This window comes from Zea mays, chromosome 3, assembly GCF_902167145.1.
Source record: "Zea mays cultivar B73 chromosome 3, Zm-B73-REFERENCE-NAM-5.0, whole genome shotgun sequence".
Lineage (NCBI taxonomy): Eukaryota > Viridiplantae > Streptophyta > Magnoliopsida > Poales > Poaceae > Zea > Zea mays.
Window position 1 is genome coordinate 213,001,014 of NC_050098.1, and position 22,454 is coordinate 213,023,467.

A 22,454-nucleotide genomic window follows, 5' to 3' on the forward strand; every position below is an offset into this window, starting at 1 on the left:
TTTTGAGGGGCAAAATTACAGTTGCACTTCCATCTAGGGACAGAAAAACAATTGCCTATATTTGCTGATATGAGCCTCTGAGGTTCCTTTAGTCAAACAAATAACTAAAAACCATGTGAAAAATGTCTATAGCAGCCCACATGCAACAACATCCCATGCTTCACGTGCATTTGGCCATTTCCTAATCACGCAGCCCCATTCTCTCTCAGCCTTTTCTGGCATGCATGTGCTAAGCTCATGTGTCCAAACCCTTATGTAGTCTGGTCTGTTGTCACTATATTCACCCATTGGCATGTTAATAAACATTTGTGCATCATCTAATTATGGCATATGCATCCTCAGGACAGGTTGCGGTGCTGCCAATAACATAATTAGTAAGTTTTACCTTTTTTCTTCCTCTTACTTCAGAGATCTTCTAAAGATAGGAACTGGAGCATCATCTAATTATGGCATATGCATCCTCAGGACAGGTTGCGGTGCTGCCAATAACATAATTAGTAAGTTTTACCTTTTTTCTTCCTCTTACTTCAGAGATCTTCTAAAGATAGGAACTGGAGCATCATCTAATCATGGCATATGCATCCTCAGGACAGGTTGCGGTGCTGCCAATAACATAATTAGTAAGTTTTACCTTTTTTCTTCCTCTTACTTCAGAGATCTTCTAAAGATAGGAACTGGAGCAGCAAACCATGTAGACAGAAGAAAAGCTAAAGGACTACATGTTGAAGTAGTAATAGTTACTGCAGTACTGCACACACTGCATCTGATTTGACTTGTTGTATGGTAAATTGCCCGTCCACGCAGGTTTGAACCACAAAGGTTTCAGCCATACATTTCATTTCCTGAATAACTGTTTCTTCTAGATCCTAGCGCATGTCTGGGTACCAAATTCAGGCTGAAGGCGGCACATTCCCCATGCCAAGACAATCTTTATTATGCCATGACAATGGAAATGATTTGTTCATTTGACTTATAACTTGCTTACTGACAATATTATGAACACTTTTGCTTCACAGGAAGCATAGCTGATGAACTCATGAAAGAAATAAAGAAGGAAGTTGAAGAATAATGCTGCTCCAAGTTAGTTGTGCTTTGCTGTTTATTTATATAATAGGCTGTTTTCTTGAACTGAAATTGCATGTACTATTACTGAGTTCTCTTTACTCTGGTTGGCAGAGTATTCATATATGGTTCCAACTTTGTAAAAATGGGGCATGCTTGTTTTATGTTATACAAGAGAAACCTGAGAATATGGTATTATTTGTTTGTATATTTTGTTCTGACATATATGTGACTGGACGACCGGTGCAGCACTCCTCAATCTGCTCTCAAGATTATAGAAACTGAACAACGAGAAATGAAGATATAACAATTGTATGCCCTTCTCTTAACCTTTAGCATCACTGCATAACTACTCTAGCAGTTAAAGCTTCTTAGACTGTCTCCAGTAGAGCTTGTAAATTAGGGGACACGGTATTATAGATGACAATGTTTAATACTGTTTACGGAGAGAAGTTTGAAATAGGTGATAAGATAGAGGATATAATAGGAGATCTGTTGGAGATAGCCTATGAAGCTGTTTACATCTGGGAAGGCCTTTTTTTACCTGTGGCTTTGTGAGGAGCAGCTTTAGTCATGTTGTGTTTCCAAGTGCTAAGCCATATCTGTTGACTGTTGTTTCTATACTCAAGTCTGCTCTATCTCACTTGAAAGCAGACCATGCAGGAGATTTCCTTAGTTGCCATGGCCAGAGAGTATGTGCCTTCTACATATATATTTTTAGTTTTTTTACTACTACCACTCCATGTCCCAAATTATAGGCTGCTTTGGTTTTTCTAGTTATATATAGCTTTGTTGTGAACTCTGTCACTTTCATTCAAACTGTGAATCCCAGTTCTGTGCATTTTGGGCTGCTCGAGACCTGTATTATAGAGTTGCAGCTTCCTAGGCTCAAACCAATGTTTTCATATTGGCTGATCGCTCCTGATCGCCAGAGGGGCGATCAGCTGACTAATCACGATTTGTCGGCGACCAGCCCGATTAACCGGACTCTGATCGGTCAATCAGACATCCTGATCGTCCAGAGCTATAGGAACCGATCAACCTTCATATATATAATAACTACACGCCCATGGACATGGCTTCAGGTTCAGGCTTTCAACAAAGCAAACAGCCATACGTGATACGCCCAATGGACATGGGCAGCAACAGGCCAACAGCCATACTACAACATGAAGCAAATAATCACTCGAAGGTTTCAGGTTTTCAGCATCTAAGTAAAACTGAAAAAAATGCCACATCATTCTTTCTCAGTGCAATGCACAAGCATTTCCACATGGATTCAAATAATGTTTTTTACCCCCTCTGCAGTGATCCAAAATGACAGACCAAAATAAAAATTGGAAAAGAAAAAAAGACATAGATGAGAAAAACAAAGGACAGAGATTCCCTTTCCTGCTCTATTATTAGGAACAGACAAAAAGTTCCCTAGGTTCATAGTACAATATTAGGAAACAGGAAAGCAAAGAAACAACACAAAAAATTACAAGGATTCTAGCCATTGGTTCTTGAGAGGGAGATAGCCATTGGTTCTTGAGAGGGAGATAACCACCCTTCGTTATATGGACAGCCAAGGAAAATTCTTGCTTGAATTTAACTCTATTTTATGTCTTAGTCGGATCTATTGCATTGAAAGTCCAGTAATTTTGTACTATCTACTCAAAATTTTGAACTGCGAGATATTATTGTACCTTAGTATATTATATATCACGTTCTACGTTTCCTTCAGTTGATTGAAACATGATTATTTTAGTTAATTTTCACGTTGTCATGAATCTCATTTAAAAGTTTTACATCTTATACCAGGTTTTTGAAACATTTGTTGAATCTACACTATTGTACAACCAACATTTGTCCTTGACTACCCAGTTGAGATATCACCATTGGCAAAACCACATCCGAGGTAAACACTCCTATTTCATTTTGCATGGCACCCATATATTATGAGATTCAAATGCTGCAAGATTTTCTATTTCTTAATAAACAATCTATAGGTATAGTGGCATAATAATTAGTACTATTTCAGTTCACAATCTGTAAAACTACATCATGTGGTACAGTAGTAGACCATTATGAATATTTTTCCCCTTCAAAACTTTCTTTGTTCCACTGATGGCATGTACTTGAAATAAAAACAAAGGCGGACCAAGGTGGTTGTTTAACTTCGAATAGTCTGTCCGTGATGTAGCATCATAGTACAGCTGTCACGTCCCTGAGGATGTAGCTGTGGGAGCTCGCTGGCCACCGGTTTCCTGCCCGTGGTGGATGGTGGCAAGGTAGATAGCAGGGAGATGAGATAACAGAGAAAGGAGGTGAAAATGGGATTGGCTGTAATTGCTTGTTTATTGCTGAACCAGACCATCCTGATTGATCCCAAATACCCCTCCTTTTGCCTAATTAGCCCCTGTTACGAGCGCCTATAAATGTTCCCGACCGTAACAATAGCTCAAGGTTACACCTGGAAACTAGGGAGAAAAGGAAGATGTAATTCAGTCTGAGTTTTATAATATGTTATTTAAGTGATCATTAAGATAGATGGAAACCACAACTTGCTTGTCAGATCATTTCAAATTCAAATGTGCAGTTTCAAATTCGAATGTGTCTATTCAATAACATCTATTCAATGCTCATCTGCTTTCTTTGTTGTATCAACCAAATGACCACTAAACAATAGGAAGCTAAAAAGGAGCCAAAATAGAGAAATAAAAGGCAAAAATACATCTTCACCTAAAAACCAAAATAATTAAGTGCATTACAAGTTGTTAATTGCCATTCATTCATCAATGTCAGTTACGGCGTAAGGACCTCCTTATAAACGATATTCTTTGTGTATGTTGCACCATTTATCGCTGAGTTCCTTTCAACCCCCTTCTTCTTCTTCTTCTCATCGTGGACTGGAATGGCAAGTATCTTCACTTTCGATCGAGCGGTGGCCCTTGATAGAGCAACATAAAGTTGACCATGAGAGAACACTGGTTCCGGCAAGTAAACACCAACATTAGGAATCGTCTGGCCCTGGGCCTTGTTAACTGTCATGGCAAAACTTAGTCTTATCGGAAACTGCTTCCTTTTAAACTGGAAAGGGAACATCTCATCATCAGAGGGGCACAGGGGTATACGAGGCAAGAAAATTCGCATTCCAGCATGTTGGCCAAGGACAATTTCAGCATCAATACTGTTTTTTTGGAAACCACGAACCACCAACCTCGTGCCATTGCAAAGTCCATTAGTAGGGTCTATATTCCTAAGCAACATGATTGGGCATCCAACTTTGAGCTTCAGAACGTGCGGGGGTAGTCCATTAGGAGTCAGCGTGTTTAGAAACTCTGATGGGTAATAGTTATTAGGATCATCCATCGCGGTGTCAAAACTATGGTACATCATCTGCTCCCCTTGGAAACAATCAATCATCCTCATATTTATCATATCCACCCAGTCATTCCGTGTAGACAATATTGCTCTTGAAGTGATGTAGCTTGTGTTAGACATGTTTTCATTTAGATTGGGGTAAATGTCATCTATCAGTCTATCAAGGTCGCGGTCATTACCAGTATATGGCACACATACCTCATCTGGAAGACGAACATCACCATCGTTGTTCGCTTCCTCAGTTCCACCACCGACGCGCAACAAATATTCTGCAAACCATGGGTCGCTCTGTGCCCACATGTTTTGAAAAAGCTTTAGGTGGCACATGGATTCCCAAAGGTAAGAACTCCGTAGAGAGGCAGCAACTATCTGAGCCCTTGACCCCTTGTGTACAACAGGAAGTACTTGTCTAAAATCACCCCCGAACACAACAGTCTTCCCACCAAAGGGCAACCTAGACTGTCCCATTATATCACGCATGCTATTGTCTAGCGCCTCAATTGCTTGTCTCTTAGTCATTGATGCCTCGTCCCAGATAATGAGCGATGTTTTTTGTAGCAACTTTGTTGTCCCGCTTTGTTTCGTGAAGCTACATACAGCACCATCATCAATAGTAAGTGGTATCTTGAAGCGCGAATGGGCAGTCCTCCCCCCAGGCAATATAGAAGCCGCAACACCAGATGTAGCTGTTGCAACTGCAATCTTGTCCTGACTGCGTAGTGCTGCAAGCAATGCCTTATACAGATAGGTCTTTCCAGTCCCACCAGGCCCATCCACAAAGAACACTCCACCGTTATTGGTGTCAACGACAGATAGGATCTTATCATAAGCAGACCTCTGCTCCTCGTTTAGGGTTTCTTTCAGAGCAACGTCTTATGTCGTCGGCACTATACTTTCCTCCTCATAAATCTCTCTATCAGTACCATGTAAATCGTCATATCTATCAATGATAGCAGGGAGAGGGAATGTCTTTATGTCTTTACCCATTGACTGCAAAATGTTTCTAATGTCAATCAAGACCATCTGCTGCACATGGATTTTGCTTTGAGTACTACGGTGATAGTCCTCTGACATTGAGTCAAGGTGTCTCTGCCATAATTCTGCCACATCGTTCGGCTCGCAGTATACCAGTATTGTTGCAAACAACCTTCGTAGTGCTGACGGCATTTGGTAAATAGCGGCTTCGTTGAGACACTCATCTATTGTGTCGTCTGCTTCAAGCAGTCCCCTCCTTTGTGCTGCCTCACGAAAAGTTGGTAGTGTGTCACCATCTACTGTCCTTAGATCTGCATAGGAGGTAGCACCCGTCACATGGTTTAAGAGAAGTCGAAGATAAAAGCGCTCCCCCTCAGCTGGATGAGCAGAGACTATTCTACCAACCTGTCCACCCGTGTTTCATTTCCTCCTTTGCCACACCTTGCCCTGCTACAAAGTGTACCACTCAGGAAAATCACGGTAAAGGATGCCCCGAGCCTCTTCGTGTAGCCTATTTGCCTCAAAATATGCCGTAAGCATTGACCTATCGGCACCTGGACGTTGGACAACATGATTTACTTTAGCACGCTCGTGAAATGACACCATATGCATGTTTTCAAGATGGAGCTGCAGTTGCATCACTGGTGGAGAGTTTTGACTTAGATCAAAGCTGAATATCCTCCAAAGGGCTTCTGGAGGGGTCACCCACCTAGCATCTCTATACTGCTTGATCTCATCAACGTCACCATCAGCCTTGTTTGCGTCTGTCACAGCCACAGACGCACGATCGTGGCCTTTGTATATGTATTTGAACAAGTATTTGACAGCCTTGATGCTCCCGCACGCCTCAACATTGATGTGACAGTTGAAGAGCCGGAGGAGGTAAGGGTTGTAAGGGACGACCCATCTGTTGTCCAATTCACAACCTCGAACCGTTTCCTTACGCCCATCATCACGACGCCTATAAATAGGATATGAATCCTTTCCTTGAGACGTTGCATTGCTAAAAGCTCTAGGATAATGGTTTTTGCATGAAGCACAACCCTTAGTGCATGGGCATTTAGGATTTAGCAACCCGCACGGTCCATGCATCATATGCTTGATAACCATCTTGTATAGTTCAGGGTACTTCTTCTTGTCAGGGATCTCAGCGGAGATAAGGTGATCATACTGATCAGGACAAGTTAGCTTGTACTTTCTCTGCATGATGAGTAGGAAATGGACATGAGGCAAACCTCGCTTCTGGAACTCCACGACATAGACATAAGCTCGGATTTTTCCAAGAATATGATGCTTAGTCAATCTCTTCTTCAGTTCCTCTAGTTTTGCATGGAATATGCGAACAACAAGGTCCGGACGATCCTGTGGTGACTGCATAGGGAGAAGCTCTCTGGTTATTTCATCCCAATTGGGGTTGCACGTCATAGTGAGGAATATGTCTGGCTTCCCAAACTTCCGCACAAGGGCCATATCATCCATATACTGACGTCTCATGTCACGAGGACCACCGATAAATGATGTAGACAGCACGGTTCGCTTTCCAATTTTGTCTGCTCTGTTCTCGCCTTCATGCAAGCTATCTACCAAACCCTTGTATAGATCCGCCCTTAATCTGTCTTGGTTTTTACGTATGAAATCCAAACGAGAGCTCTCAATCTTGATGTAGGTGTCAACCGCGAACTGTTGGAAAAGCCGCTTCCCATGAAGTATTGGAATGAATATACTTGGACGAATTTGGAATCTGTAGCAGTAATAGTCACGTACAGACACGCATAGATGGCTAGGTCGTTCTGCAACCGCAAGGTTTATTAATTAGTGTTGCTAAAACATATTTAACAAAGGATTATATAAGAATCACAAAGAAAGAACTAACCTGTATCATCATTGTTTGCATCACTTCTCCTATGTTGATCGCGGTACGCGTCTACTTCGTCCATGGAAACATTGGACTTAGGAATATTGGCATGCCATCCAAGTTCACCTTTAGGGAAGAACAATGGATATGGTAGTGCATCATAGCATCCATGATATGAATGGATGTCGTGGCTTGACCTATCCTTCCCATGTAGCATAACACTATTACTGAATTGACCTCGACGTTCACTCCCCTCAATCCAAATTGCAGCTACCTCCGAAGTAATGGGTGAATTATATAACTTCTGGTTCAGCGTTTGATCAAGGTTCAAGGCGATGTGGTAGTCTTTAATGTTATCAACGTGCCCCATACTCCTAAGGTGCTCAGAGTATGGATTTCCCTTAAGTATTTCAACCAATTGTTTAATAACTGCCTTGTCTTTCTCAAATTGTTGTTGACGACATTTACGATATCTATGCTCGAGGCTGGGATCATCATCGTAGAAGTAGAGTTCAAGGTGTTTATGTTCCGCCCCAACTTCCCTACCGAACGACCTTACGTTGTGGTACATCATGCCATGTGCACGAAACGTATAGATACCACAATCCATGTTTGTAGTCATACTGTCAAGACAACAGTACAGAGAAGTAAACGAGAAATGGCCGTTAAAAAATCGAATGTTATCACGAAAGTGCCTCGCATCAGCATCTGCAGACTCCCACAGCCTCCTAAGCTGGAGCGGTGTCTCGAATGCGGCTAAATTAATCTGTCCATTACGACAACAAAATCCAGGTGGTTCATACTGAAACTTCTTCGCTTTGCAGTAATCGTAGTCAGCAACAGTGCTCAGCAAATGTGTTTCTTCAGGTATGTTACTATACACCTTGTCGTACAAGTCAGGTACGTCAGGGTTGACAGTAAAGGCATCTTGGGTTTCATCAATCTCAATATCCTCACCAGATTCACCATCTAAATTTGTTTTGAAAGAACAAAGGATAAGACATACAACTTTAGAAACTTTTAAATCATATATCCTATATTAAAAACATTACGTAAGTACCTTGCCCAGCGAATAGGTATCCTTCTTCGTCATCATCATCTTCTTTAAAAAGTACAGTCTCATCAGCATCCTCTGTAAAGAGCACACCTTAATCATATTAACCACTAAGAATAATTAGGGAACTAATGATGGAATGAGCTTGTAATTACCATTGATGGTAATAGTCGAAGATGTCAAGTGCTGCTTCCCAACGTCTACTCCTTCGGTCATTTTGTCACTATTTGTGGCAGGGACTGTACACGGATGTCTTTGTCGTCTAGGAGACTTTGTCAGTTTCTTTGTCTCAACATCCTCAGTCACCGATGGAGTAGGAACAAATGGTGTTGGGATCAATTCAGGAATAGCTATGAGCTCGGAGCTAAATAGAGACCCAGTAGGTGCTTGAGCATCTGTTGAACTCCACACAAGCTCCGGGGTAAAAGTAGGGTTCTCAATGGCGATTGAGTCCTGACTTAGCATAACTTGTTGTCTTATTCTATAGTTTTCCCTTGCTCTCTTTTGACATGGTTTCATATTACGCAACGTCCTTTGTTCCTTAGTTTGAGTTGCACATCGAGCTCTTTCTCGGATTCTCTTATGTTCCTTTGGATCTAACACTTTTGAATACTCATGGTGTACAACATTTTCTTTGTTGCGTGACGCACGACGTTTCTTCAATTCATTTTTTGTTTCATCACTCATCGCCGCGTATCGTGCTCTTTCCTTTTCCCGTTTACATTGCCTTGCATCCGCACATCCTACTAAACCATTATAGGTTTTATTTTTTAAAACCTTATTGAAATGTCAAATAAGGCATCTTATAATATTAGTAGATATACCTTCAACAGTGATGTTGGACAGTTCTTTTAATGGAGAACGAACATCATTAGTTTGGAGCGGATCCATCTACGTATTTCAGGCAGCCACAAAACCTATATGAGAGGATGAATCACCTTATCATACTTCACCAAAGGATAAGATACGCTCAATTTCTAATCTAATCAGATAACATTGATTCTTAGAGATAGGGAAAGTACTAACGAGCAAATTGGTACATTCAGTTAAATGGTAGACAATCAATGAGAATCAAAGTCAACATATAAGACTAACTCCAACACGGACCTCTAAAGGGTCCTATACCCTAAATTTAGAGGATGAGGTCATCCTCTACTCCCTCCGACAGCGTCCTTTAAACGGTCTACTAAATTTACAGGACAAATTAAAAATGTCTCTAATATAGGTATTTGTGTATAAAAGACATGATTTAGAGAATGTTGTTGAAGAGGAAAGAAATATAGAGAATGTAATCTTTTAGGATGTCTCCAACAAGGAAATGCTTAGGATGGTGGTACATGTTGTGTAGTTGCGTTATAATTACTTCTTTCATTGTAAGGAATATGGATGTTTTACATCAACCCGAAATGTACTCCACATGCCATGGATATTCGTTTATGTGCTGCTAAGGAAATCCTCCTCCATGAGGATTTTTTGTTCCTCCAGAAGGAACTTAAGTTTTCAGGAGTGCACTTATTCATGTATCAAGACTAAATTTTGTTTATGTTACAAGTTTTCAGTTGTCCTTTCTTCACATGCCAGCATGTTAAATCTGCTGATTTTGATTCATTAAGATATTAGGATGGATGAAGTCACACAAGCTGTTGAAAATCTTAAGAAAGAATGGGGCCAAGCAGTTTCACAGCTTGACGAGAACATTACTGCAATTGAATCATGTGGAAAAACAGGGAAAGGGACAGAGGAAGCAAATTATCTTCCAAGGTTGAATGGTTCTGCACAGGATGCTCTGCAGTTGCTGAAGTCACTGCAGTTCCAGCTTGGTCTTCTAGCACAGCAGCTTCCCACTTTTGATGAGGTGCAGTCTGGTCAAGCAACCTTGAAGTCATGGGATGAACAATACAAGAAGTAAGATATTCTTGGAGACTTGGAGTTTGTTTACTTTTGTTATCCTTTTTAGCCTACTTTTTTTATATAAACCTTGAACATTTTAGCAGGCTTCGTATTAGCCTGAGGAATGCTAACTTATAAGCAAAAGACAACATTAGACAAGCTGCTGAAGAGGAGGTACGTGATTATGCCTGGACTTTGATGATATTAATCCAAGTGATGAGTTGTCTGAGTGCTACATGCTTCTAGGGCTTATTTGGTTGGCTCCTGGACGGAGCTGCCTGGCCCAGGAATCCATCCCAGGCGTCCGATTTTGGTCGCATGGGGCTAGGATGATTGCCTGGCCGGCGAGCTGCCTGGCAAGGTAGCAACCAAACAGGCCCTAGAGTGTCACCAATCACCAATGCAATGTGAAAGTTTAAGAATTCATGTTAAATTTTAAGCACATATTCTTTATATATGCAGTATGTCTTCTCAGAGGTTTTTTATGTACTCATTTAAGTTCAAAAGCACCATTGAAACTAATGCTGCTTTAGATTTTTGCAATTTCCCTGGCAAAATTAGCAAGAAAATGACCTGTAGGCACCCTACCACCTTTTTAGAGCATCGCAGGTGCCATTATAACTTGGCTATCGGTTTCTAATTGACTTTTCTCTAGAGGACACTTCTTCTAGGCGATGGTTAAGAGTCTACCATCCGTAGGCGTAATCCCCAGTAAGTTGATTTCAATTAGGTCTCTTTCCCTTAAGACAATATATATATATGGGATATTTAAGGAGCTTTTATAATTTAATCAGTTACATGTGTATCCCATCCATCTGGTTTGATCAAATTCAGGTTACCTGAAATTTAAAAAGCAGATAATGTGGGCTGTCATTTGTGAATTCTAGAACATAAAAAACGGATCAAGCCTCCTATTACATGATATTGTGTTAAACATAAAACACTGATGCTCTTTCTTTCACAACAAGCTGGCCAAGTTTATGGAGTTCCTCTTTATGGATCTCTACTGATCAAGCCTGGAGTTTACCCAGAGCAAAGACCATGTAATGAGGACACCCGCAGAAAATGGATTGAGGTCGAGCAGACTAACCTGTCATTTGTTGTTATAATAATATAATGTTTTGTTCAATAGAACCTCGGTAAATATTTCATGTTTGTTATCTAAGTTTGCAAATTTTTAAGCTTGCTTTTGCCTGATAGTTAGATGTTTGGCTTCCTTTTGAGTATTTGATTGATAGTGTACTGCTAGAATAACAGCTAAGGACATATGACCATTCTTACTGTGAGGTTGCTTTTGGCATTTAAAATCTTGAACAGCATTGTTACTTGGGACAGCGAGCATTAGCCTTTTTCACATGTTTCATCTGTGGAATTCAAAGTTATTCAGCTTGGAATATTCGATTTATGGTGCTGAATGATGTTTTTTACTTTGTTATGCTGGTGCTGCAGCAATGAGCTCAGTTTGTTTACATTCATTAGTTTTCTTTCTTTACATCCATTATTGCCTTGCAGGCCCTTGCTCAGCCAAACAAGCGACTATGTTCATTGTCTGAGCACGTTCCTCATGGTTACCATAGGAAATCACTTTTTGAAGGTCTAATTCGATATAATGTTCCGTTGCTAAGAGCAACATGGTTTATTAAAGTCACATACCTAAACCAGGTTTGGAATCTCTTGTAACCTTCTCTTATTTACTATCAAATGCCACATTGCACCATTGTGATGATGTGTATTCAATTTTATATAGCTACAGACCCGACAGACACCTAACAGTATTTCAGTAGCGGGTTCTGATAACCAACGCTCTCAGTGGACAAAGGATGTTGTTGAATATTTACAACATATGTTGGACGAATTTTGTTCTAAAGAGGGTGCATTCGTGCATCCATCCTTTAGAGAGCAGTCATCACCAGGACCTACTGCTGGAACCAATCAGAAAAAAATGAAAACTGAAGCATCACCAGCTGCTGGAGACATTGAAGAACACTTGGTGCACTTCAAATGGTGGTATATGGTTCGTCTCATCCAATGGGATCTCACAGAAGAATTGCTTGTTCCCTCAGTACTTATCGAATGACTATCTAACCAACTCCAGGTACTTCTGTCGAGAATTCAATCGACGTGAAAGTTTATGTTTCAGTTCCTATTCATCTAAGGAATACCCACTTTTCTAGGAATATGTTTCGGTTTAACTTCAATCTATAGATTCTTTTGTCTAAAAGCATGCTGCTACAATGGATCCTAAACAGGTAAGAAAACACATGAAGGCAGTCCATTAGTCGTAGAACAAAAGAATTTACTGTTTGGTAACTTCTGTTTACTGTGGGTTCTTTTTTTTTGCTTCTAGGACAGCATCCATGTGATTGATCCTTTTTGAAACTGAATTTAATTAGATTACAGCCTAAATGCCTAATAGCATGTTGCTACAGTGGATACTAAACAAATTCTAAGGAATACTCACTTTTCTAGGAATATGTTTCAGTTTACCTTCAATCTGTAAGATTAAAGCCTAAAAGCATGCTGCTACAATGGATCCTAATTAGCTAAGAAAAAATGAAGACATACCATTAGTCGTAGAACAAAATAAAACATCATAAAATTTAGGGTATGAAATCCACACAAACAAGTGGTACGGGCGTGTTTTTCCCAAATATATTTTGGGTACTTCAAATGACATTGATCTTGGTAAAGCTGACAATATTCGTATCTTGAAATTACATTGCTTACTTAGCATGATGCATAAGTTTTAGTGCACAATTTAGGTACTTGAATTTTCAGAGATGCTCTGAATTTAATTACTCAAATTTTCAGAGATTGCTCATTGGGTTCCCTATTTTAGTAACATCTAGAGTCAATTTTGATTTACCAAAACTGCATGCTCAGTGGTTTTTTGTAACTGGAATTTACATTATTTTACAGAATTCCATAATTCTTTAGTGCTTATTTGTGTTTAATTTTCAGGTTGCAAAGTAGACATCCCCTATTTCTATAGTTCATGCTTCATGGATATGGTTCAATAAATTGAGGACCTGCGCAAACAACACTCAATAACAATATTGTTCTTCTATGCTCATTATTTGTTCTCATATCCTCCTTTTCTTGTTTTCTGCCCTTTTGACACCACTATACTCTGGTTTGACATGTGGAAGCGTGGATAATGCAATTCTTGTCATGTGCTGCAGATGATACTTTAATGTCGTGTCATGTTGTTGCTGTTATCAAGATTCATGAACATGGCATTATCTGTCATTTGAAATTATATGTTATCTGAAATTTCTTTCTCCCCTTGTGCTTATGATATATGTCTCGTGTGTGGAATTTGGATATGGATTATGGAAGTATCATTAACAATGTAATTATAGAACGGCTTTTGTGCTTATGAAATATGACTCGTGGGTGGAATTTGGATATGGATTATGGGAGTACAATTAACAATGTAATTATAGAACGGTTTTTCTTACCAATATATTGCTGGTGGTATTGAGCACTTCATGAATTTTGTACTGTGAATATTATGTATTTTCAAGGACCTTAAGACGAACAACCATGATAACTATGAAATTAATTTTGAAGACATTGAGTACCTTTTTATGGCTTTAGCTTTAGAGCATTATATCATTATTGTTTGTGTGTTCGCGTATTTTAACACACAATAATGCTCAATTTTTATGATAAATATAACCAGAAAGTGGTGCTTATCAAGATGTGGGCTATGATGTTTGAATACATAAATGCTAATGGTTGGCTAAACCATGGTGCAGAGGTTATGCCTTTTCTCTTCTGCATGTTGTCAACATTGCCAAGTTGGAAAATAAATGCTTAGTGACTAATATATTATCAAAGCTGAAGTCAAGTAAAACAGGGTTGAGGAGGGGCCAAGGCAGCAACCAAGAATGTGAAGAGGAAAATGCCTTTCGTACTACTATCTAGAACTGGTTTATGGGGATGACAGACTGACTGAACAACAGAGCAAGAAGAAAGAAAAATAAAACGAAGAGGAAAACAATAAAACAATATATTTTTCCAGTAAGATTATGTTCTATGCCTACCAAGAATGTTATCTTACTCTGCATCTTCTTGCCAGTCCTTTTGTGATTATGTTCAATTGATGCTGCTAAGAATATTAGTGCAGTGGAGTGTGGTGTATACTTGAATCTCTTAATTGATGATTGCAGGAAGTTGTTTTCCATTTAAATGCTCGGATAGGTTGAGCAATCTCATATGTAGTAGATGTCCATAAATTCAACATGTAAAAGCCAGAATGCATATGTTATTATCTCTATTTATTTGGCGATGTAACATTAATATTATGCATTTTTTTCACGTTAATTGTACTAATGTTGTCTCATGATATGTTCATATGAGGTCAGTTGTGTGTTAATAACCATGCTACAGCCTACAGCTCTTGTAATGGGTGATTTTTCATATTTTTAACTGGTTTGTGTATTGTTTACTGTCGTTTAAGTGTTATCTTGCTTCTGCCTCCCCCCTCGAAGAGGTGCTGGCGAGTTTCGTAAAAAAGGGAAGAGGTGATATTTGCTGGTTTATTTTTTGAAAGGCTTCATTTTTTTCCAAGAGTGTCGTATGATCTGAGTGCCTTCAGTTAAAGAAGGAAACACCCGTCTCAAGTGTTGCTTTGTTGCAAGGTTCAAGTTTTTGTTCCAAAACTGCTGCATCGTCTGGAGTGTTTTGAGATGAAGAATGAAGTGATCCTCTTCGGTGAGCAATTTTTTTGTTCTTTCAATTTGCAAAAATGCTATCATCATTATGTCGTTCCTACCGCATTTTCCACATATCTTTCGTAAGCGGATATTGTTTTCAATAGTTTTGTGATTACAAGGCCATGGATTACAGTGGACTAAATGCAAATGACATAGGCTTGTATAGATCAAGAACCATGCTAACAGTGATGAAGAAAGATGAATGAAGAATAATGATGGTGAACTTATTTATTAGCTCATAGGAAGGTCACATAGTTTTATACAAAGTGATCACCATTGAGACCGAACACACGACTAATACAAAATAGAGAACAAATCATTACTACTAAGTTTCATCTAAATCATAACTAACAAAGTATCTACTATAACAAGCTAGAATACGTCTCAATCAGATATCACAGTTGTGAGATGTGCCCGTCTGTTCTCAAGAAATTTGTCGACGATACGACGCCTTGGATTTTGAATCAACGAACGTCGAATAGCTGCAATTTAGAACATAATTTGTAAGAAGATGATTATTTTAAATTATTATCATTTTAATTTTAGCTATAGTTTATAAATCTATTATAAGAACCACTCACTCTTCAAGTGGTATGTAGTGTGATGATCTGGGTTGAAATGAACGGTGCTGTAATCCGAGGTTTCCAAGCATCCTATTGTTAGGATAATAAATAAGCATAAGAATTGAGTTCAAGTTGAAAGAATTTAGGTACAAGAGAAATTACTGTGTTTATTGTTACGACGCAGCATAGTTCCAATAATTATGTTATTGTCAACTCTAGCTAACGACCATCGTAGAGCATTTCTTTGCAAGAGGTCAGTCCATACCCCCACGACGATTAGATCCCACCTATAAAAACATTAATGTTGTCTGAATAAGACCTAACAATTACTTAATACTTTCAAAAAATAATGTAGCTATAAATTAGTGTCACCTAGAATCCATTAGTACAGCCTCACTATACGGCCTTCCACCGATATGCTTTAATGGCTCTAAATGAAGAACTATGCCAATAATGTCTGAGCAATTCACATGTGATTAGTTATCTTTGAATAACTTATACATCAGTCATTAGTACTATATATATAAACCATATGGAAGGAATGATCATTACCTACGAACGACTTATGCGGTTGTTGATACACCTTATGGAATGGCATAAGATACTTTGGAAATGGAGGAAATTGGATTGGCTTAATGAATGGCTCCACAATAGTATGTGTTATCAGTCCGATCTCTAGCCCATGTCCAATATTCCGAAATTGAATTCCCTCCCTATTTAGATAGAATCCCACTCTATACAATGTATATGTGCATCCTTGTGTGAGTAAGGCATCGAAACGTGGAACATTATTGCGACTTGAAATTGCTTCCATTTTGGATCCCTAGATATATGGGAATACAGGCCGTATGAGTCAAAGAATTTTATTATAACAACATGACTATATTGACTCTATTTTAAAGCTTGAAGTAACTCACTGTGATATCCTGTAGGATGAAGTGTTGACTATCATGACGCCTAGGGAACTTAACAACTACCCTCGCAAAGATACTCTTTACGTGTGGTAAGTTATTGAAATCTTGAATATCATCAAATAACACGAAACTATATAAAACACAAACTGTAGCTTAAGTTCTTCATTCATATATAAATGTGACAAGTGAACTATATACTTACGGAGGAAAGGGACGAATGTCTGGAACTGTCCTATTTTGGTTTATTCTACCTGATCCCGCCATTGATCTTGTAGGACCAATCATGGCATTATTGCAAAGAAAACATCATTAAAAGGATTAAATGACAAAGTCCCTCTGTCAAACAAATAGATTTCTTTTACATCATAATGAAATTACAAGAAACTATTTTGTAAAAAGTATAGACTCTATCTACGTCTTTGTTCTTTAAGAAACCTAGCATCAAATTGAAGATTTTTCATATAACAATATTTAAAGTTAAATCATAAAATGTAACATAATATGTCTCATGTTTATCTACATCTTGTGACAGTTGCTGGTGAATAATAGGACAGCAAGCGCCAGTGAAATAGTAAGTACACATTTTCGTCCACCGACAGTAATGAAATGGCATGTAGTCAAAGCTCACACACCAATAATTTTTTAGGTTGCTTCAGCACTTCATGACAATTGCAAAGTTGTTCTTGTTGGCGAAAGGACTTTTGGCAAGGTTTGAACCACCCAAAAGAGGATATTGTGACGTTTTCTTTCCCTATGATCAACAGGATTATATTATGCCCTTTTTGTGTCTGGTAACTCATGTCTAGGGTGATGCAGGGCTTAATCCAATCTGTATTTGAACTTCATGATGGTTCTGGTATTGTCATCACAGTTGGCAAATACATGACACCAAACCACAAGGATATCAATGGGAATGGAATAGAACCGGATTACAATCGTCTTCCTGGTACTCTAAGAAAACGCCAGATTTCTTTTGTGGCAATTGAATTCTGCAATGTAATTCCTGTTTGCTGGTTTCCCTTTTGTGGCAGATTTCAATGAAGCCAGAGGTTACCTTTCACGATGCGGAATTAAAGAATTAAGCTGACAGACGTTTGCGGCTGATTTCAATGAAGCATTATATTCTGAAGGTTCTCTCACGGTAAGAAGCTTTTATTTACGGTTGCATAGTTGGGTCTTACTGCTCTGCATACATTGGACTATCCAAGTAACAACAAAGAAATAAAGAGCAAGGCAGAAATTTTGTATGGTTTTACCCCTGCTTCTGAGTCCTTACATGCCTTTTGGGTGGTTCAAACCTGTCTTTTGCATTTGCAGGGTCAGATGACCTAATATGATAGAATTGATATGGAACAAATAAAGCTGATGCTCTGCCTGACTACTACACGACCCTCCATGTCGCGCGCGCTGATACGATAAGCAGCGTATCAGCGAGCGTCGATACAGCCTCTTGAAAGGGAAATGAGCCCTTGGGCCATTTCTAAGTATTTTGGTGATTGATTGCAAACACAAGTACTTAAATGTGAATCTATGTCCATGGATGAACAAAGTGCAAATCTTGAGTAAAGGTATGTTTCTAAGCCTTAGTACATTGGTTTTGTGTACTAATATATTTGTCTAAGTGTTAGAAACAGAGAGAAGAAGAAAAGGAGAATGTTGGCTGTGTACAGCCAATAGGCTGTTTCGGTCTGGGGCACCGGACTGTCCGGTGGCGCACCGGACAGTGTCCGGTGCGCCAGGCTGCCTCGGGCGAAGAAGCCGCTCTCGGGAATTTGCCGACGGCGTACGGCTAAAATTCACCGGACTGTCTGGTGTGCACCGGACTGTCCGGTGAGCCAACGGTCGGCCGAGCCAACGGTCGGCCGCGGAATCTGCGCGCGACACGTGGTCTGGCCAACGGTCGGAAAGAGGCACCGGACTGTCCGGTGTGCACCGGACTGTCCGGTGCGCCAGATCTGCAACGGTCGGAAACGGTCGGCTGCGCTGTTTATGGAAATAAATCGGGCACCGGACAGTGTCCGGTGTGCACCGGACTGTCCGGTGCGCCCGACGACAGAAGGCAAGGATAGCCTTCCAGATTTGTTCTCAACGGCTCCTAGCTGCCTTGGGGCTATAAAAGGGACCTCTAGGCGCATGGAGGAGTACACCAAGTATTCCTACAACATTCCTAAGCACCAAGACATCGATCTCACGCATTCGTTTCATTGTGATAGCATATAGAGCTCTTGTGGAGTTGTGAACTCTTTGAGTCGTGTTGCGAGCTCTTGTTGCTGCTTGTGTGCGTGTTGTTGCTCTGATCTTTTGAAGTCTTGTGTGCGTTGCTCATTCCCACCCTTGCTCTGTGTTTCTTTGTGAACTTCAATTGTAAGGGCGAGAGGCTCCAAGTTGTGGAGATTCCTCGCAAACGGGATTGAGAAAAAGCAAGCAAAACACCGTGGTATTCAAGTGGGTCTTTGGACCGCTTGAGAGGGGTTGATTGCAACCCTCGTCCGTAGGGACGCCACAACGTGGAGTAGGCAAGCGTTGGTCTTGGCCGAACCACGGGATAAACCACTGTGTCATCTCTGTGTTTGATCTCTTGTGGTATTGTGTTTTGTTGAGACTCCTCTCTAGCCACTTGGCAATAATTGTGCTAACACCTAACAAGTTTTTGTGGCTATAAGTTTAAGTTTTACAGGATCACCTATTCACCCCCCCCTCTAGGTGCTCTCAATTGGTATCGGAGCCGTTCTCTTCAAGAAAGGGACTAACCGCCCGAAGAGATGGATCCTAAGGGGAAGGGAATCGTGATCAACGATAAGGAGAAGGAGTCCTTCGTCAACGAGCCCAAAGATGACAAGCCTACCGACTCCGGCTCGGGCCATAGACGGAAGGAAGGGAAGAAGAAGAAGACAAGGCGCATCAAGGAGATCGTCTACTACGACGACAGCGACGAATCTTCCTCTTCCCAAAAGGACAACAACGACAACGACTACAGGAAGACGGTCAATTCGAACTTTTCATTTGATTATTCTCGTATTCCACATAGTTCGAATTCGCATTTGCTTTCCATTCCTCTTGGCAAACCTCCACACTTCGATGGGGAGGACTACGGATTTTGGAGTCACAAAATGCGTAGTCACTTATTCTCTCTCCATCCAAGCATATGGGAGATTGTAGAGAATGGAATGAAATTTGATAGCTCGGATAGCCCCATGCTTATAAATGAACAAATCCATAGAAATGCACAAGCTACTATTGTTCTCTTAGCATCTTTGTGCAGGGAAGAATACAATAAGGTGAGCGGCTTGGACAATGCCAAGCAGATATGGGACACCCTCAAGATCTCTCACGAGGGCAACGACGTCACCATGCTCACCAAGATGGAGTTGGTGGAGGGCGAACTTGGGAGATTCGCTATGATAAGGGGGGAGGAGCCAACCCAAACATACAACCGGCTCAAGACCCTTGTCAACAAAATAAGGAGCTATGGAAGCACGCGATGGACGGACCATGACGTCGTCCGACTATTACTAAGGTCCTTTACCATTCTTGATCCTCATTTGGTGAATAATATTCGTGAGAATCCCAGGTACACCAAAATGTCGCCTGAAGAAGTCCTAGGAAAATTCGTCAGCGGGCGAATGATGATTAAGGAAGCAAGGTACGTGGACGACGCCTTGAATGGACCGATCAACGAGCCGCAACCTCTTGCTCTCAAAGCAACAAGAAGCAAGGAGGCGCTACCTAGCAAGGTGGCACAAATTGAGGCGGCCGGACTTAATGATGAAGAGATGGCTCTCATCATCAAACGCTTCAAGACGATGCTGAAGGGTCACAAGGGGCAGCCAAGCAGGACCAAGACAAAGGGGAAGCGCTCATGCTTCAAGTGCGGTAAGATTGGTCATTTTATCGCTAACTGCCCCGACAATGATAGTGACCAGGAACAGGGAAACAAGAGGGAAAAGAAGAAGAATTACAAGAAGGCAAAGGGCGAGGCACATATTGGAAAGGAGTGGGATTCGGATTGCTCCTCCTCCGACTCCGACAATGAAGGACTCGCCGCCACTGCCTTCAACAAGTCATCCCTCTTCCCCAACGAGCGTCACACATGCCTTATGGCAAGGGAGAAGAAGGTATGTAATCAAAACAATGTCACTTATGATTCTTCTAGTGATGAGTCTAGTGATGATGATGACATAGACTACTCTAGCTTGTTCAAGGGTTTGGATAGAACTAAAATAGATAAAATTAATGAGTTGATTGATGCCTTGAATGAGAAGGATAGACTCTTAGAGAAACAAGAGGATTTGTTGTATGAAGAACATGATAAATTTGTAGAGGCACAAAAATCCTATGCTTTAGAAGTTAAAAGAAATGAAATGCTTTCTTTTGAACTATCTACTTGTCATGAAACCATTTCTACTTTGAAAGGTGTCAACAATGATTTAAATGCTAAATTAGAAGTAGCAAATAAATCCAATTCTTGTGTAGAACATGTTGTAATTTGTACTAGGTGTAAAGATTTTGACATTGATGCTTGTAGTGAACACCTAGTTTCAATTTCCAAGCTTAATGATGAATTGGCTAGTCTTAATGCTCAACTTAAGACTAGCAAGAATGATTTCGATAAACTAAAATTTGCAAGGGATGCCTACACAATTGGTAGACACCCCTCAATTAAGGATGGACTTGGCTTCAAGAGAGAAGCTAAGAACTTAACAAGCCATAAGGCTCCCATTCCCGCCAAGGAGAAAGGGAAGGCCCCTATGGCTAGTAGTGTGCAAAAGAACCATGCTTTTATGTATCATGATAGGAGACAAACTAGAAATGCTTATAGGAGTTATAATGCTTATGATGATTTTGACTCTCATGCCATGTTTGCTTCTAGTTCTTCCTATATGCATGGTAGAAATATGTCTAGGAGAAATGCTATTCATCATGTGCCTAGAAAGAATGTTATTCATGCTCCTAGGAAAGTAGTGAATGAACCTTCTACAATTTATTGTGCTTTAAATGCTTCCTTTGCTATTTGTAGAAAGGATAAGAAAATAGTTGCTAGGAAGTTAGGGGCAAAATGCAAGGGAGACAAAACTTGCATTTGGGTCCCTAAGGATATTTGCACTAACCTTGTAGGACCCAACATGAGTTGGGTACCTAAGACCCAAGCCTAAATTTGCCTTGCAGATTTATGCATCCGGGGGTTCAAGCTGGATTATCGACAGCGGATGCACAAACCATATGACGGGGGAGAAGAAAATGTTCACCTCCTACGTCAAGAATAAGGATTCCCAAGATTCAATTATATTCGGCGATGGGAATCAAGGCAAGGTAAAAGGGTTAGGTAAAATTGCAATTTCAAATGAGCACTCTATCTCTAATGTGTTTCTAGTAGAGTCTCTTGGATATAATTTGCTATCGGTTAGTCAATTATGCAATATGGGATATAACTGTCTATTTACAAATGTAGATGTGTCTGTCTTTAGAAGAAGTGATGACTCACTGGCTTTTAAGGGTGTATTAGACGGCAAACTTTATTTAGTTGATTTTGCAAAAGAAGAGGCCGGTCTAGATGCATGCTTAATAGCTAAGACTAGCATGGGCTGGCTGTGGCATCGCCGCTTAGCACATGTGGGGATGAAGAACCTTCACAAACTTCTAAAGGGAGAACACGTGATAGGTTTGACTAACGTGCAATTCGAAAAGGATAGACCTTGTGCAGCTTGTCAAGCAGGTAAACAAGTGGGAGGAGCGCATCACAGCAAGAATGTGATGACCACTTCAAGACCCTTGGAGTTGCTGCATATGGATCTCTTCGGACCCGTCGCCTATCTGAGCATAGGAGGAAGTAAGTATGGTCTAGTTATTGTTGATGACTTTTCCCGCTTCACTTGGGTGTTCTTTTTGCAGGATAAGTCTGAAACCCAAGGGACCCTCAAGCGCTTTCTCAGGAGAGCTCAAAATGAGTTTGAGCTCAAAGTAAAGAAGATAAGGAGCGACAATGGGTCCGAGTTCAAGAACCTTCAAGTGGAGGAGTTCCTTGAGGAGGAAGGGATCAAGCACGAGTTCTCCGCT

General features: G+C 40.3%; 3 long non-coding RNA genes and 1 pseudogene across 4 annotated transcripts; 2 read left to right on the forward strand and 2 right to left on the reverse strand.

Annotated features, from left to right (window-relative positions):
* The first annotated feature begins 934 nt into the window (after window positions 1-934).
* LOC111591199 (lysine tRNA ligase pseudogene) lies at window positions 935-2,956 on the forward strand (annotated as a pseudogene). The gene is made up of 3 exons (NR_163578.1): window positions 935-1,080; window positions 1,177-1,374; window positions 2,866-2,956. The product of NR_163578.1 is annotated as a lysine tRNA ligase pseudogene (transcript).
* A 2,857-nt stretch (window positions 2,957-5,813) lies between these two features.
* Window positions 5,814-12,756, forward strand: LOC103651332 (uncharacterized). The gene is made up of 3 exons (XR_002268488.2): window positions 5,814-10,217; window positions 10,307-11,864; window positions 11,950-12,756. It is a non-coding gene; the product is annotated as an uncharacterized lncRNA (long non-coding RNA).
* A 2,427-nt stretch (window positions 12,757-15,183) lies between these two features.
* Window positions 15,184-15,874, reverse strand: LOC118476761 (uncharacterized). Its single transcript, XR_004857372.1, has 3 exons — window positions 15,649-15,874; window positions 15,505-15,576; window positions 15,184-15,405 (listed from the first exon to the last, which is right to left on the reverse strand). It is a non-coding gene; the product is annotated as an uncharacterized lncRNA (long non-coding RNA).
* A 14-nt stretch (window positions 15,875-15,888) lies between these two features.
* On the reverse strand, window positions 15,889-16,466 carry LOC118476762 (uncharacterized). Its single transcript, XR_004857373.1, has 3 exons — window positions 16,404-16,466; window positions 16,039-16,309; window positions 15,889-15,943 (listed from the first exon to the last, which is right to left on the reverse strand). It is a non-coding gene; the product is annotated as an uncharacterized lncRNA (long non-coding RNA).
* Window positions 16,467-22,454: the final 5,988 nt, after the last annotated feature.